Raw genomic sequence first — 17,730 nt, forward strand, 5'->3', positions numbered from 1 at the left:
AGGTAACCACAGTCTTGGCGGATCTGACCGAAAGAGATAGCAGTCACACTTGGGTATTGCCTGCTACACTGGTTCCCCATACGGCTAGGAATAAAGTAACAAGTAGGTTCCATGATCTTGGCCTGGTCTTAGCTAAAAGGGACATTACCAGCCATTGGAAATGGAGAGGCGGCCCTAACATACTCAGGTGGAAAAAATTATTTATAAAATGGGCAGAATGTGAGAAGGCTGTCGGGTTGCAAATAGGCAAAAAAACGGGGAGCGAAAAGACACTGGAGACAGCTAGGGCATGGACAGCCTTAGTGGAATTGCTAAAGAACCCGGAGAACGAGAGATGAGGACCCAACAGGGAACCCCTGACAGCAAAGGTTGAACCCCGCACCTTAAACTCCACTGAACGACGAACAAAGAAGTAGGCTTGCAGTGGTAGTAACTCCTTCAATTGTTAGGATACCAGCAAAGACCCATAATAGTAGCGAACAGAACAAAGAGTAGGGCATTTCCAGATCAGTTAGTTAACCCGTTGCACGCTGATGACTGAACCGCTCCGTCATCAGCTGCGGTGGCGCTGTGCTGATGACGGAACCGCTCCGTCATCAGCACAGCTCAACCGCGGCTGGTGACGGAGCGGTTCCGTCACCAGCATGCGGGCGCCCGCCCCCTTAGCACTGCGGCGGAATAGCCGCCGCAGTGAAGGGGTTAAGGGACTGGATATATGTGACACGCCTTGGGGAGTGGATAGGGTGGGGGGAACGGTTGGGGACATTTTATAATGTTGGGCAGCGAATCTACAGCTTAAAAGTAGAGATCTTGATGGACTGATTTTGAGTCAATCAGTGGCTCCTTCCTAAGGGGCTAGAGGGAATGGGGGTCCTGGACTATAGAAATGATGCTCTAGATTGCTGTAGATACGTATCGTAGTCCACTGAAGAATACAATTGAAGGTACGGAATTTATATAACTGATGTGCTTTGTTGAATGCCTGTAAAAACGCAGTTTGTTTAAAAAAAAATGGAGCTTATATAAAAGGGATGACCACTGCACTGCCCTTGTTTCAGGATTCCATAGGACAGTTATGATAGTGTTTCCAGCCTTCGTAGTTGGTCATTATATTTGGGCCCCATTAAATATTTTTTCAGCGGGCCTGCATTTGTTCCGAACTTGCAGCCGGCTGGATTGAAGTTTTTGTGGACCATTGCACTAATATTGATGTTTATAGTGATCAGATTCTTCCCTAACTCACTACTCATCCAACTAAATGCCCTATTCTATTCCACCCTTCGACTCTAAACCTTTCTTTGTTGTCTATTGAACTCCACTTTATGCTACTTTTTTATTTCAACCCTACCCCCATCGTAACAGAACATCGAAATTTTAATCTCGTTGTATCTATTGTATGATATGTCCATTTTTCATTTTGTATTTTATTTTGAACAATTTGATTTTATATCTGTTTGAATTTCATATTGTTCTTCATGTTATATTTTATATCTGTTTGAACTATCCCATTTTCTGTTATTTTTTTGCATAGACTAAACGTACCCACTCTCCCCCCTTTCGGAGCTCCTCCTTCTACTCCTTATGGTTGTCCATTGTTCTGATTGTCCAGTATATATATATATATATATATATATATATATATATATATATATATATATATATATATATATATATATATATATATATATATATTTTTTTTTTTTTTTGAATACGCTGCCCCTCCACACATTTGCCATCTGTCTAGCTTCACCCACTCCTCTCACTGTTTGAGTCCGATTTGGCGAAACGCTACCTGACTCCCTTTGGTTGTTCATTATTTAGATTATACTGTATTTTTTCTCTGAAGACTCTGCCCCTCCACACGTTGTCCCGCTGTCTGGCTGCACCCACTCCTATTACTGTCTGAGTCTGCTTTGGCTTAACGCCACCTGACCCCAAACATGGTAAGAAAACCTTTAAGCACAAACTTCTCTGTCTTCACCCAGAAACCTGATTTGTGGATAACCTTAACTCCTCCATTATCACCAACTACATCTTCTTCACCAAACGCACTTCTAAAAAGAAAAGCCTTTTTCTCCGACACCTCCCTATCACTAATTCCCGCAACATCCCATACGGTCTGAAACTCTCCACCACTCCCTCCCCATCCTTCCCGGGAGAAATCGATATCTCCATCTTCAAATCTGGGAACAATCTCATCCAAGCTTCTGAAAACCACCTCCACATCTTTGAACACCACTTCAGCTCTCTATCACAATCCCTCACACAACCGTCCCCGGCCCCCCTGTCTCCTCTCTTGGACTTACCCCAACTCTCAGTTACTTCATCTCGCATCGTCTTCCTACCCCCTTTCTCTTCCCCCTGACTCGCCCTCCTCCTCTTTTACATCCAACTTCATCACCCTTTCCCAACAACACCTGACCTCCCCTGCCTCCATCACTGTTACAAATAATGATCCCCTTCCACCTTTATCCCCTCATCATTTCACACTCACCTCCCCAGCAGATTATCCTCAATCACTACTTACCACCCTCGCCCTCAACATTATAACTTGTTACGATACCCTTGTCTCCTTGTCCCCTAATGTCTCCCAGTCCCCTATTATCTCCCAGTCCTTTAATGTCTCCCAGCCCTCCAATGTACTTGTCCCGCTTTCATCTCCCTCAACCTTTGACCCCCCCCACCTCCCCTCATGATTCCCCTAATTTGCCTAAATCCCCTGATACTCCCACGCCTACTCAGGCTCCCTCCCTTACCCCTAATTTCCAATGCTCGGCCACTCATTCCCCTCCTAACGATCACCTCTTGATCAATCCCCCCTCATCCTCCACCCTATCCAACACCTCAGCTACTCCTCCAGCTTCACCTACTTACCCCCTTATATCCCCCTATTCTAATAATTTTCTCTCTTCTATCCTCCTTCCTCCCTCGGACTCTCACTCCCACACCACCTCACCCTCTGATGCACTACATCGTCTACCCCCCGCTTAACCATCTCCCACACCTCCCCAACAGCTCCACCTAATCCTCCACCGATACCTCCCATTCACACTACTTTGTCCCCTCTAACATACTACAATACACCAGGTACACCAACCCTTACTGGCTTTCCACCTCATTCACCTATCTGTCCCCCTAAATTGAACGCCTCCCCTACGCCTACCTCCTATATACCCCCTACCCCTAAAAAAGATCCACCCCCTCACTATAATCCCCCCTCCTCCTCCCTCCAGGCTTTCCCCCCCTTGCTACCCCCCACTTGATAACCCTAACCCTACCAATCTCTTTAAAAAAAAACTGATGCACTTTACTCCTCAATTCCTACTCAATCACTCCTTAAAGTTGAACTTCCCCTTTCGTCCCTTGTTTTAGAACTCTCCTCACTCAGAAGTGATATCTCACTCCTTCTAAAAGCCCATCCCTCAGATCTTGACCACACATCAACTTCCTCACAATGCACCTTACTGTCGCCCGTCGACACTCATCTCAATCTGTCTACAAACAGACCACCTATTGTCATTACCAACACCGGCGCCCCTCCCCTCCCCTCCCCTGTAACTACGCCACCCGATCCAAACACATTGAATCTTCCTTAAGCGCCCCACCCTGCAATACCACCACGACCTCCCCGCCTCAACGTGATACTTGCCCTATAACCTCTGGAGCCAACTTTTCTAGGAACTCCCCTGTCTCTCCCTCTTCAGCCTCACCCACTATCCCCCCTCTCTGTCAATATACTATCCCAGTTCTCTTAAGAACGAACAGACTCCCCCCTTACCCGACATCACCTAGACCTCCCCAACTACTTAGACCTATCCCCCTTGCCCCCCCACCCCACTACCTGTCCCCTCTCCCCTCTGCTGCATGTTGATACACTGCCGATCCGCCTCCTGCCACGCAACCGAGATTGCGGAAACCATTCTCAGTGAAAACATAGACATAGCATTCCTTACTGAAACCTGGCTCACCGCCCATTCCACTCCTATCCTCGACTTGCTCATTCCACCAGGCTACACTATCATTAGGAAAGATAGAATCGATCAATTAAGAGGAGGCTTTGCCCTTATCTTTAAAGAGAAACTCAAAATCTCACCTGTCCAGCTCCAAGACCCCTCGTCCTTTGAATACCTTTGCGCTGACCTCTTTTTTTTTCCTGGCTTTCCCACCACTCGGCTACACACCATTTACCACACCCCTGGAAATTGCCTCCCCTTTACCGAAGAGATGACTGATCTTATTATTTAAGCATCGCTCTCCCACTCCAATAATGTCTTCCTTGGTGATTACAACATCCACTGGAACAAAAATGATGACCCTGCTGTCACTCTTTTTAAAGAAACCTTAGACATCACTGACCTGACCCAACTCTGCCATGACCCTACTCACATCAAAGGCGCCACCCTCGATGCTATTTTGACGAACAAGGATATGGCCTCTCTCTCTAATATACTTCCTGTAGACTGGTCTGATCACCACCTCATCCTCTTCACCTTAAACAGCCCCATTACTCGCCCCGTCCCTATTAGCACTTTACCTATGAAACCCACTCGAAACCTTCACCTTATTCCACCTGACGAATTGGAATCCACAATTAAAACTCGCTTACTTCTCCCCCTCCCTCTCTTAGCACCAACGACCTTACTGACCATTACAACAATTCTATTCTTGATGCCCTCGACCTAATTGCGCCAATTAAACTAAAAAAACATCCCTCCCAAGTCCTGGTACAATGCCGAACTCTATAATGAAAGATGGGCCCTCAGACAATCAGAACGTGCTTAGAGGAGTCATCCCTCCTCTGATAACCTGGCTCTCCTGAGAACCACCAGAGCCCATTACAAAAAACATAACTTCAACGAAAAGGCCGCCTTTCTCCGGTCACAACTTGACCAGGCCAGAAACCGCCCCAGAGAACTGTTTAACATCGTTAAAAAACAAACTTCCTCTGGCCCTCCTAAATTAGCAGCCTCTGCTGAAAGATGCAAAGAAATTGCCAGCTTCTTTTCGAATAAAGTCAACACCATCGAACTATCCTTCTCTTCCCCTCCTCTCTCTCTCCAACCTCCCCTCAACCACCACACCCTCCCTAATATTCCTAACTCGCGTTTTTCCTCCTCCCCCTTCACCTCGACCCCTCTCAACCCCTCCCTACTCTCCCCCATCCTGACTCATCTCGGACCGATCACCTTCCTAAAAACAAGGCTTCATGGAGTGAATTTAGTCCAATTTCAGAAACCACTATCATCAACATCTCTAAACTCAAACCATCCTCACACTCTAATGATCCTCTCCCCGCCCATTTAGTTCAAGAACTCAAATACATAATTGCCCCACTATGGACAGAAATCATCAACTCCTCACTTTCCACTGACTGTGTTCCTGCCTCCCTTCAGCTAGGTCAAATCTCCATCATTCTTAAAAACCCCACCGCTGACCCTAATGACCTGAACAATCTACACCCTATCTCCAACCTTCCCTTCCTCTCTAAAGCCCTTGAAAAATGCATCCTGTCTCAGTTAGATAACCATATCCTCTCCTTCAATCTCCTTGACGTTTTCCAATCTGGTTTTAGAAGGGGATGCAGCACCGAAACTGCTATGCTCAATATTACAGATGACCTTCATCTCTCTCTTGACATAGGCCAATCCTCACTACTTATCCTCCTTGATCTCTCGGCTGCCTTCGATACTGTGCACCATCCCACCCTGCTTAACACCCTCAAAGATCGCTTTGGTTTTGAAGGCACTGTACTCAAATGGTTCTCCTCGTTCCTCCAAAATAGATCACAACAAATTAAGCTCAGTCACTGCCTATCCAAACCTCAACCTATCTCACTTGGGGTCCCCCAAGGGTCTATCCTCTCTCCAACCCTATTCAATCTTTTTATGGAACCACTCACCCTCATTCTCAAACAAGTAAAAAATCAGTTGCCACCTCTATGCCAACGATAGTCAACTATACTACAAGATTAGATCCCACAATGACATCCTTCACCTCAATGACACTCTGATTAAAGTCCAACCCTGGTTCCATCTTAATCATCTCAAACTTAATCCTAAAAAAAAAAAATATCATCCTTTTCACTCCCAAAAACAATTCCCTTTCCATTCAACTCTGAATCAATGATATCAAAGCACTTAATTGCTCCCGCTCCACCTCCAATTCTGTCAAATCCCTAGGTATCAGCATTGATCAGAATCTTACTCTCATCCCCCACATTAAAAATGCAGCCAAAAGTGCTCTTTTCACCCTGTACCACCTCAAAAAAATTAAACCTTTCATTCCAGCTGATGATTTCAAAATCGTTGTCCAATCTCTTGTTCTGTCCAGGATTGACTATGGTAACGCCACTCTGGCCGGCACCCCTAAAGTCCACCTAGCACCGATTAAATCTGTCCGCAAACTAGCTGCCAGACTTATTTCTGACTGTAAAAAATTTGACCACATCTCTCCTGTCTTCAGAAACCTAAACTGACTCCAATTAAAGGTTGATCCACCTACAAGATTGTTTGCATCACGCACAAAGCTCTTCACCAAAATACCCCCTCTTACCTTTCAAGCAAACTACAAAAAGCAGGGTGCTCCAGGTCCCTTAGGAGCACCAACTCCCTTGTCCTTATACCTCCTAGACTTAAATGTAAAAAGACCCAATCACGTGTATTCTTTGGTAAGGCTCCTATGATTTGGAATTCACTCCCCAAAGACCTTTGCTGCAAACACTCTTACCCTCTCTTCAAAAAAGACTCAAAGTACTTCTCAATAAATATTGGGGTTCTTAATGTTACTGACTTACTTACCTCTCTGCTCTGATTTGCTCTTTTACCCAACCCCTCTCCCCTCTCCCCCTTCCATCTCACTCTCCCTCACTTCACCCCCTTCTCTCTCTCTAATTTCAACTCCCCCTGTCCCTTCTATTATTCCTCTGTTCCTTGCCCCCTTCACTCATGTAACGCAATGTTTTTATCTTTTTTAATTTTCCTGTTCATTGTCAATTATATATTGTATCTTAACATGTTCATGTATATTACCATGTAAAGCGCTCTGATACTCTTGGGTCCAGCAGCGCGATATAAAACCTTTTAAATAAATAAAGATATAATCCAAAGTCAATATGTCTTTGTTAGTGTAGGTCGTAGTGCCCCATGTGGACTCCACTAGTGCCGCCAACCTGAGGTCGAATACACAGATGCATTCTTGTAGGATTGTTCTTTATTGGCCTCCTTGAAATCTTTCAGATTGGCCTAGATTGCGGCTGTTAGTCGCCAGCCATTATACACTGGTTCCCTGGGTGCTTATATATGAATGCTTTTATTTGTTTGATTATGTTCTTCACTATGGCCTGTTTTGTGTTCTGTTGGTTTATGTATAGATTTATCAATGATTTTAACTTGGGCATTTCGTCTAGTGCTAGAACATTTATGTTGACTGCCTGTAAATTCCAGGTTTAGTTGACCATTGTCTGATTTTCACTTGTAAATCTAATTTCTTGTAGATTGTGAGGCCACCCATTGGTCTTCCAAACAGGTTTTTTTGTGAGCTGATGTATTGCTGGTTTGGAACCCTGGAATAAGAATGGTGACGGTCGACCATGTTTCTTGCATGCATATGTTATCTCCTATGTTTAGAAATTCCAGTGTCTTCATCTGTAGTAAGGGAGTGTAGGCCTTCCTCGTTCCAGCTAATTATCTTTAATGCACTGCTTGGGAGTTTATTTTTGCTTGTTTGTCACTTTTTCCCCTAGGAATTTGTCCGCCCTCTAATCTTAAGGGCTGTGGTGAGCCAAGTCCAGTCCAATTGTTCTGGGCATGTGTTTTAGTTGCTCCTCTATCTTAAGGTTTTCACTCTTGTTGTTGAACAGTTGGATTTTGATTGTGCCCCCCCCCCCCATCTCCCCCTAAGAGAAGAATAAGTAAGTAGTTTTTTAGGCTTCACTAAAAATTTTATTTAATCCTTTCGGGGGTTCTGTTGTGTGCTGCCTTCCCTACAGCACTTGCAGGTATTTTTCTAGAGCCAGTTTGTTGATTAATATGCTCCAATCCTTGAATTGCTCGCTGTCTGGCAGATTGTTCTGAACATCGGAATTACTTTGCCATTCAGTTAGTGTAGAATCTTTTTGGCTGTTTAAATTGCGTTTACATTTAACTCAGATTAGGTGTGCCCTAGTAAGATAGCATAGATTGGGTATATTGTGTAGTAGATGTAAAATGTTGTATCTGTTTAATATATCCTGTGCCCCTCAAGTTGAATGCAGGAGTGAATATTAATGTTGAGTGCGCTGATGTCGTTTGATGTTTCCCATTTGCGCCCTTCGCTGGTGGCGTGTGAGTGAATCTTTCGTTTGTTTTGGTGTGTGGAGGCTAAGGACAGTCGACGTTTGATAAAGATTGATGTGCCATATTCCTTTGTGTGTTAGCTTTTTCGGCCAGAACTTGCTTGTTCTCTTCTATTGTGTATTATCTAAATACTTGAAGTTGCCCTGATTGTTGGTTTAGGCCCTTCCTTAGTTTGCACATCTGAGATGTTCCGTTGGTTTATTTCCAATGCTTTCCTTCTTGTGCGCGTTCCTCTCTCGAGCTCTGACACTTGTTGCGTGGTTGAATGTTTCTGTATGCAAGAGCTTGTTTGTGTAGGGGCCTCTCCATTAATCCTGTTAATAACTGTTAGGATGAGATAGTTTGCTGAAAAATTTGAGGGACAGTTTGGGTGTAGTTCTTCCTTTTTCTCAGGGGTCCTGGCTGCATTTGTAATCCAGTATTTATTGGTGTTTTAAATGTTTCTATTCTAGCCCTGGCATGCCCTTGTTGTGAAACTTCAAGTGCTGGTGTGGTCCGTGTCCTTGGGAGGAAAATGAAGTAAGCCTGCAGAGCTTCTGAGTTGGTTGCTTCTATGGTATTCTCATGCTATCCTTGCTTGCTCGTATGCTTCCGTTTGTGACTTTTTGAGCAATTCTGTGAGCTTTGTTGTTTTTTTGTCTCAGCGACACTATAGAGACAGCCCAACGTATTTGTAGCCAAGAAGAGAAAGAAATAGAGGAGCTTATTAAGACCATCACAGATAATCAGACTGTAACAGAAGCAAAGGCGCTCCTTGTTAAGATAGAAAAAGAAATATTGCTTTTTAAAGATAACACCCTCAATGTGAAAGCAGCTCAATTCGATAGAGACTCCAAATCATTTAAATTAGAGCAGGTGTATCCCTTTCTCAAAGAAGATTTTTACACTTCAGGGGAGTCAAGGGGAGCATTAACATCATTTCAAGGCAGACCAAGGAATAGGTTCTATACTTATTCTGATACAACTTCATCTGATTCCTCCTCAGACTCAAGGCAGGATAATTCAAAAAGGCGAGGGGCTCCAGCAGCATCTTCTTTTTTAGCCAGAGGCGGTCAATCGAGAGTCCGCTTCAAGCAGCCATGGGAGATGCGAACTCGCAACAAGCAGTACAAGAACTAGAGAAGTCTACTATAGTTAACCTTTCAAATAAAAAACTAACGGAAGATGAGGAAATGGTTTTGAGCCTGGGCCTCAAGTTTGTTCCAAACAAAAGAACGGATTTTACTAAACTCAAGCTAGAGGCATTAGATTTTTGCCGGAAAATAAGGTTGAAGACTTTCTTCGCGGGCGCTGAAGTGACGTCAAGTCAGGAAACTACTGGACTCGGGGTTAAATCAAGGTTCACTCCCACACAAAACATTCCGAGGCAAATTGTTGCCTTTGAGCAAGTGGTCTTATCTCTCACCAAACTTGAAAAGAAAAAAGGTTTTGTGAAGACTAACATCAGTAAAGGTCAAATAGCCGCCATTCGTGATCTTAAAGCAGATACATCTATTTTATTAAAACAGGCTGACCAGGGTGGGGCAGTAGTGCTATGGCCCCGATCCATGTATCTTGATGAAGGCAAAACACAAGTCCACAATCGAGAGTGGTATAGGCCAGTGAAAAAGGACCTGGTGTACGCCATTCAAGACAAGATTGCAAGAATCACTAGGACAGGACTGGATGAAGGCTTCTTAGGCCAAAAGGAATTTGAATACTTAAACAAAACTCGCCAAGAACGCCTGTTCTTTATTTCCTGCCTAAAATACACAAAAATGATCGGGTACCTCCAGGCAGACCAATTTTGTCTGGCTGTGACTCTGCATTAGAGCCAGTCTCTAAATATATTGATTTTTTCTTAAAACCTTTCATATTGCAGGTCAAATCGTACCTTAGGGATACCACTGATTTCATCACCAAAATAGAAGGGCAGTCATTCGATGAGAAAACACAGATGATGGTGACACTTGATGTCGCCTCGCTTTACACCCAAATCCCTCAAGATGAGGCATTACAGGTGATAGAATTATATCTAGATCAACGTGACAGACCCCATAAGGTACCCACTTCATTCATTTTAGCATTGGCGGAAATAACTCTACGGAATAATTATTTCAAATTTGAAAATGATTTTTTTGTCCAGATCAAAGGGAGTGCCATGGGCTGCCCTTATGCGCCGGAGATGGCAGTGCTATACATGGCGCAATACGAAGAAAGATTCATATGTAATAACAACCCATTCTCAGGCAATATAATTCAATGGCTAAGGTACATCGACGACGTCTGGCTCCTGTGGCAGGGGAGCCAGACTGAGCTCGATCACTTCCATGAATGGCTAAACTCGAGGCATAATGATATCAAATTCTCTTTGGAATCCAGTAAATGTAAAATGACTTTTCTAGACGTCACAGTAGGCGCCTGCGATGAAATGCTGACAACCACCATATACAAAAAAAACAGATAGAAACACCATTCTTCATTACAGAAGCTCACACCCACAGTGCTTGAAAGAGAACCTCCCTTTTGGACAACTATTGAGGATAAGACGCAATTGCACAAATGTGACAGATTTTGAGTCACATGCAACAACGTTTTGTACCGAAATGGCGAAAAGGGGTTATCCTAAAAAATTACTAAAACATTCCAAAAAACGGGCCAGATTTACTCCAAGAGAAAATCTTCTTCAGACAAAAGAAAAGGGTCAGCTGGAGAAATTGGTTTGTGTGACGACCTACGGTCAGCACACAAATTAATTCAAACGCATCATTCTAAAAAACTGGCATTTATTGGAAACACTAGAACATCCCTTACAAAAACCTATTTTCGCCATGCGTAAAAATGCAAGTATAGGCCAGCAACTAATAAGAGCGGATAGCTATATCCCCAAACAGAAGAACGATCTGATAGCACAGTGGAACCTAAAACCTATATGTGGGCACCACAAATATGGCAATTGTGTGTCTTGTTCAACGACACTTGAAGGCAATGTTTTTGACCATGACGGAGTCAAATGGAAACACGATGTGTTTACGAATTGCAAGACCAAGAATGTGGTCTATGCTGTGGTATGTCCATGCAATAGAGTATACATTGGAAAGACCTGTCAATCCATTAATGTAAGAATCACACAACACCGTTCTAGAATAAAGAAAAAAGTTTCTTCCGCACCGATGGTTGAACATTTTTTGAGTCACAACCATGGTGAAAATGACTTCAAGTGGACAGTATTATTCTGGATTGACTCTAAATATCAGTCCAGTGTGGAGACTGTTTTATTGCGCAAAGAGGCGTACCTCATCATGAAATTTGACAGTGTCAATAAAGGACTAAATTGTTTGAGCGAAGTTAATAGGGCATAAGAGTCACACGCGCCAGAAACATTAATCTTATTCCTGGCTTGTTATTACTACAATTCCCACAATGCATTCCAATTAACTGCAGTGGTTTAGATGGTCTGATTGGCCCGACCAACCTCACGTGATCGGGACTTGATGATTGAATATGACTGTGCACACACGGGTCGTGCTGCCCGTATGAGCCCGTGGTAGAGAGAAAACTGACAAACGCCGGAAGTCGCGTATCTTCACGGTCAGACTCAGAAGCTGATTTGGCGGCTCTTACTAACCAATGCAGGTCCAGTGTAGTGACTTTCCCTTTACCTTCCACAGGAATTAACCGTCCAGAACCGAGAGCGGCATTGATTTGCGCCTCCTTGACGTTTTTCCTCACGAGTAAGTCCCCTCTTTCCAAATGGGTTTGCAAGTGACCTCCTTTTTGCACAAAATACTTATGCGTCGTCTTGTATTCTTTCAGAAATGTAAACTAATTCGGCAAAACAAGTATATCCGACGAGAGCGAGTCGACTTAAGGTAATATAAACATTGTCTCCCCCCCCATCTACACTAGCACGATGCTGCCCACACTGGGAACAATTTTCCCTGATTTGAATTTTACTCTATTGCAGTGTGACACCCACGGCATTGACGACATTTTAAAGGCCAACGCATCCTTGGTTAAAAAAGGTGTGCTGCATCTTGTTGATGCAATTCATTTTAAAGTTAAATGGATTGAGGACCGTTTTTCTAAAAAATCTTCCATTCTTTTTTCACAAACAGTTCCCATGGATTCTATTCATCCTGCCCTGAGGGTCCTGTGATTAAGACAGTGGGACTCGAAACGCGTCTGCATTTATTCGTTAAAGACATTAATGCCAGCGACATCGGTTTGTCAAATGGCTTTTACTCCCTGACCAAATACATTGACATTTCAATAGGGACTGGGGTGGTATCTAAGCTTTTTTTCACCCCACAGAAATTGATTTGACAATTGAAGTTTTTGTTTATTGTTATTTGGCAACTGTAAACCGATTCACTTTGGGAAGATGTGAGCACATTTGTTTTGTATTTAAATTCATTCGTTTAGTCATGTTTTTTATAAATGTTTATGATTTGTGGTTCATCATGTTGTAAATTGTATGGCAATATGTGAAGTTGACGATGGTCTCGTTTTTTGTCTATATATAAAATTAGTTCTATAATCAATTGAAAAGAAAATGACATAAATTAAGTGTCGGGACAAACTAATAAAATTTGGTTTATCCTTATTCAGCATTGATTGTTTGAAGTAATACTAGAGGCATAGGTAAACTCCCGTTTTTTACAGTATTTGGTGGCCCTACCTACCCTCTTTCCCATTGGGTCCAACCCCCCCTTTTTTCTTAAATTCAAGCGCGGGTAGTCACCCGAGTGGGTAGGGATTGACACATCGTGTCTTCCTTATCATCATTCATAAAGATTAATTCTTGGGCAGGAGACCTCTCTCCTGCATAGCATGGCAGAGAAAGATACGCTGTCCTTCACGGAAAGCCATATTAAAAGTTTAATTGAATACTCTCCATTTTTCAGCATAACCCTCAGTACCTCAGCTAAACAGCAAAATGAGGCAGACAAATTAACCCGTCTCCAAAAAAAACATATTCAAACTGAATTGCACGGCCACTTTTTATTCAAACTTCTAAAAGCGGGGACAATTCCTTGGGGTCTCCAGGTAAAAAACATTCCGGTCATCTTTATTGAAGATGCGGAGTACAAGAAAGGTTTTAGTCAAACACCAAGTGCAGTAGAGATTTAATGGTGCACACTATAGAGACAGCCCAACGTATTTGTAGCCAAGAAGAGAAAGAAATAGAGGAGCTTATTAAGACCATCACAGATAATCAGACTAACAGAAGCAAAGGCGCTCCTTGATAAGACAGAAAAAGAAATATTGCTTTTTAAAGACAACACCCTTAATGTGAAAGCAGCTCAATTCGATAGAGACTCCAAATCATTTAAATTAGAGCAGGTGTATCCCTTCAAACGGTGCAATAAGGTTGACAGAGTGAGATACATAACATTTTTTGGCGCGGTGGTGAGTGTGAGAGTGAGTGCATGGCCAGGGATTGAGTGGGACAGGTCAGATACGGGGGGTAACTACCTGTATTGGAAGGATGCGTTCTCCTGTGTGGAGGAATGTCTAGGATCGGCCTTCGTTATGGTCAGGGGGCCGATTGCGAAGTACTATAAGTATGGGGGACAAAAGGGGGGAATTAGGTTTCAGAACCACATCTGTGGTGCAAACTAGTGGCGGGACAAACAGGTACTTATCCGGCCGTTCACGTTGTGGCTGGCACGGCGGGGTACTAGCGGGGATCGCTGTTGGAAGACAAGAGGGAAATATAGGATTGGAGTAAGGGTCCTGGGCCCGGGCGGGGAGGCGCACGCTGGACATGCATACATCGGTACTTACTTAATGGTGGGCCGTTCATAGATTGACATGGCGGGGCTCTGGCCGATAGCGTTTCCTAAGTGCTCTGTGGAAAACAAGGTGGGAGGAAGCGTTGGAGTTGGCAACGGGATTCAAGCGGAAACGGTATATCGACGATATTTTCATGCTATGGACTGACTCACAGGATTTACTCAACCAATTCTTACACTGGTTGAATAATAACAGTGGGGGGGCTCAAATACACATTGGCCACAAGCAAAGAATCAATACATTTTCTTGACATTGAGATCAAGCACACGGAAGGTCGCCTTATGACTAGTCTCCATCGCAAGCCCACAGAGCGCAACACCTTATTGAATTACAACAGCCACCACCCTCGCGCCCTTAGAGATTCCTTACCCTACTCGGTGTCTTCGCATTCGATGAAACTGTTACTTCAAGCAAGACTATTTCACTGAAGCAAAAACTCTCAGTGACAAACTCAGACAAAGATGCTACCCACGCAAACTAGTACGCCGCTCGCTCAAAAGAGCATGGTATTGCCCGCGAGAGACCCTACTGAAACCAAAGCCCAAAAAAAGCCAAGAGAGAATTACTTGTGTAACCACATTTTCCCCGGCGTCTATTGCCATAAAGAAAAGCATTCTGAAGCATTGGCCAGTACTGAATTCTGGTGCACTCACTTTAGAACACCCAATGTTTGCCTTCAAAAGGGCGAAAAACATAAAAGATCATTTAGTTCACGCTTCACTGCCACAACCTGCGACAAAAACGACACTTAATTATATGTGGAATCTACCAGCTCTCACAGGTCATGCGAAATGTGGTAACTGCATATCATGTGATTCAACTGTTGAAGGCAAGACCTTCTCTTTCGGGGCAATTAAGTATGATAGACAATACTTCACTAACTGCAACTCATCAAATGTAGTTTATGCAATTTTCTGTCTTTGCATGCTAATATAAGTAGGACAAACAAGCCAGAAAATTAAACTTCGGATGGGCCAACACCGGAGTAGGATTCGCTGCCAAACCGCAAATGTGCCACTTGTTGAACATTTTATGGACAAAGGCCGTACTGAAAATTAATTCACATGGACAATAATCACGCAGATTAAAGCCCCCCCGCGTGGAGCAGACATGTCCCAACTCCTTAACAAAGAAGAACTGCACTGGATCCTGAAAACAGACAGTATACGTAAAGGCCTGAATCGAGTAGAAGATTGGACGTCACTATTGTAAACAGACTGTGGAAATTACCTTACAAAATTTATTGTTTATGTAATTTCTGACAATATGTAATTATATTTTGCACTTTAACTGGTCACACTTCACAATCACTGGTTCACAAGCCCCACTCCAATATGGCCGCCGTTTTTCCCTCCCTCTAGCCTGCTCAACCATGGCAACTACACAAGTCTGCGTAGTCCCTCCTTTATTTTTACACACGCCAGAACCATCAAGATGGTATCCCGTAGGCACTGAGGTTAGCGATCACTGCCAGAACCCCGCCGTGCCAGCCACAGAGCGACTGGCTACCAAGTAAGTACCGCTGTATCCAGGCACCCTCTACCTGTGCGCATTTCCGCCTTGAATCCCGTTGCCCACTCCAACGCTGCCTCCCACCTTGTTTTCCACAGAGCACTTGGGAAACGCTATCGGCCAGAGCTCCGCCATGTCAACCTATGAACGGCCAACCATTAAGTAAGTACCAATGTATGCATGTCCACCGTGCGCCTCCCCGTCCGGGCCCAGGACCCTTACTCCAATCCTATATTTCCCTCTTGTCTCCCCGCTAGTACCCCGCCGTGCCAGCCACAACGCGAACGGCCGGATAAGTAAGTACCTGTTTGTCCCGCCACTAGTATGCACCACAGATGTGGTTCTGAACCCTAATTCCCCCCCCCCATACTTATAGTACTTGGCAATCGGCCCCCTGACCATAACGAAGGCCGATCCCAGACGTTCCTCCACACAGGAGAATGCATCCTTCCAATACAGGTAGTTACCCCCCGTATCTGACCTGTCCCACTCAATCCCTGGCCATGCACTCACTCTCACACTCACCACCGCGCCGAAAAATGTTATGTATCTCACTCTGTTTCAACCTTATTGCGCCGTTTGTTATCGGTTATCACCTTCATTGTGAATATAAAAAACATTTTTGCTTTCCTCAATTAAGCACCATCACTACCGAAACCAGGGCCACTACCCGAATGTCGCAGCAACTAATTGCATAGCTCTCCGTTTAGACACCACGGCTTAAAGAGATCTTCTTTCCACCTTCTTGAAGTAACTCATGATCTTGATAACCCGTCCGGGTGTGTTTTGTTCTCGCGTAATGTGCATCTACAATGCCCTTACTTCATGCCTACCATTTTAACCCATTTTGCATTTGTTTTCTCCTCCTTTCCTCTTTCTATTCCTCCACATGTGTATTCTGTAATTGTCATATAGGCAAATGTTGAAACAATCTTAAGACAAACATGACTAACACTTTTGTCCTGATGATGATGCCTTGTATTTAAGTGTGGCATCGAAACATCGTCGACTAATGAGCACCATATGTACTAAATAATGTTATACAACGCCTCTTACAATGGTGTGTTAAAATAGAATCAAGCCTGTCAAACTGAATACAAGTACAGACCGCCTTGTGCGCTTTTGCATAAACCCTCCCTTCTTGTTTTGTCTTGTTCACCGTGGGTCACAGGTCGTGCCCACTTGTTTTGTTATTTTATGTTGATTCTATGAGCTATTTCGAAATATTGTAATTAATAAAATCCTGTCCGGCTGGACAAAGGACATACGTACAATCCTGTGCATGCCTATCATTCCCCTGATCCTGTAAAACTAGGGTCCACTGTTCCTTAACCTCATTCTATCTGGATCGCACACGGCAGTTCCGGGTGGATGACCAACTCTTTGTTGGTTACGTGGGCGCTAAGAAGGGACGGGCGGTGCACAAACGGACCATCTCTCGGTGAGTCGTGTTGTGCATCAAGGCGTGCTACTCTTTGGCTAAGAAGGAACCTCCTGTTGGGCTGAGGGCCCATTCCACTCGGGCCACGGCGGCTACTACTTCCCTGGGCCGGGGAGTCCCCTTGCAGGAAACAAGCTTCCTTGGTTCAGATGCTCCGTCCATCACCATCCCTTTTTGTACTGCTTTGTTCGTCATAAGTTGGCAGGGTATGCTCAGACGTGAGTCCCTTGCTCACTTTGCCGCTGGGTTCAAGCAAGCCTGGCTGAAGATGGCTGAAATTCCAGAAACCGGTCCTAGGAAGCTTGATTCCGGTACAGGGAAGGCATGGCTTGGCAGTTCGGGCTGGACTGTTCCCATGAGGTACAGGGTCAGACTGATTTGCATATGGCCATGTCTGAACTGGGGTGGCAGAGTGGGCTAAAGAACGGTGATGGATTAAACCCAGATCTGTTGACTGGGTGTGAGTGTGTGATTGGTTCAGATGCTCCGTCCATCACCACCCCTTTTTGTACTGCAATCCTAGTCCTATGGCTGCCTCATCACTAAATCCTCCCATCTACCTTTACCGTTTTATATGCACCTTGAATTGGCACTGGATTTGAGGGAGTGTGTGATGAGGAGGGCGGAAACTTGATTGTATACTGTGCATTTAAAGTATTAACACAT

General features: G+C 44.2%; 1 protein-coding gene across 10 annotated transcripts in view; it reads left to right on the forward strand.

Annotated features, from left to right (window-relative positions):
- The window catches only part of PPP6R3 (protein phosphatase 6 regulatory subunit 3), a 1,896,334-nt gene that overhangs the window by 886,306 nt on the left and 992,298 nt on the right, over positions 1-17,730 (forward strand). The gene's annotated exons all lie outside the window — the stretch shown is intronic.

The sequence above is a fragment of the Lissotriton helveticus genome, chromosome 3_1, assembly GCF_964261635.1.
Source record: "Lissotriton helveticus chromosome 3_1, aLisHel1.1, whole genome shotgun sequence".
Lineage (NCBI taxonomy): Eukaryota > Metazoa > Chordata > Amphibia > Caudata > Salamandridae > Lissotriton > Lissotriton helveticus.